An 838-nucleotide genomic window follows, 5' to 3' on the forward strand; every position below is an offset into this window, starting at 1 on the left:
TATTAGCTCTAGAATTGCCACAGTTATCCAAGTAACGGCTGGAGCGATCAAAGGAACCATAACTGATTTAATGAGCCGTTCGCAGTTTCACTGTACGGGCCGTGTGTACTTAGACTTGCATGGCTTAATCTTTGAGACAAGCATATGCTACTGGCAGGATCAACCAGGTAGCCTCGGGCCGGGAGGGAGCGGCGGGCCACCCCCGCGGCGGTTCGCCCGCGCCGGCGTCGGGCCCCGCCCGGAACGGGGCAGGGGCCGCGCGCGGACGCCCGCTCGCGTGGGGGAGGGCGCGCGCCGTCCCTTCGGTAGGTGGGCTGGAGCCGCCTTAGCGGGCGTAGGACGGGGGCCTCCTCGCGGGAAGCCCCGCCGCCGCCGCCGCCGCGCTAGGGGAAAGGGTTTGAGAAACGATGCGTTAGCCGGAAGGCCCGCCGGCAAGGCGACCGTCCCGCTGCTGGGGCGGGGAGGGGCCGCGGACGAGCGGCGGGCTCCGTGGTAGGACTGCTGAGATCGGTGGGTCGCCTCGGCCTCGCTGCCGTACGGTCGCGCCGGGGTTGGCCGCGGGCCAAGCTCGCGAAGTAGCCCCGGCGCTGGAGAGCGACCCGCTGGCCGGAGGAACCGTCCGCCCGAGCGACCGGCGCGAGGCCGGTGCCGGCGGGGGCCCTCCGATGGCGGGTCATGGTTGCCGATCGGTCGGTGGGGGAATGGAGGTGCGGTGCGTGGTGAGGAGCTCCGGGCGGGGTGGGCCTTCGCCCGGCCCGCGGAGTCCGATTGAGCGCCGCCCGGGTCGGGCGGGCCCGCTCCGTTGAGCGCACGGAGGTTGAGATAGAAAATATTGCAA

The 838-nt window shown here is 70.3% G+C and overlaps 1 non-coding gene across 1 annotated transcript in view; it reads right to left on the reverse strand.

The window, feature by feature from the left end:
- Nucleotides 1–170, reverse strand: part of LOC147126224 (18S ribosomal RNA) — a 1,891-nt gene extending 1,721 nt beyond the window's left edge. Inside the window, exon 1 of the ribosomal RNA XR_015084914.1 lies at nt 1–170. This exon is cut by the window's left edge and continues 1,721 nt beyond it. This is a non-coding gene — a ribosomal RNA (18S ribosomal RNA).
- Between the last annotated feature and the right edge of the window lie 668 nt (nt 171–838).

Source organism: Filicampus tigris, unplaced genomic scaffold, assembly GCF_054856515.1.
Source record: "Filicampus tigris isolate MCC_2025a unplaced genomic scaffold, RoL_Ftig_1.0 HiC_scaffold_112, whole genome shotgun sequence".
NCBI classification, from domain to species: Eukaryota; Metazoa; Chordata; class Actinopteri; order Syngnathiformes; family Syngnathidae; genus Filicampus; species Filicampus tigris.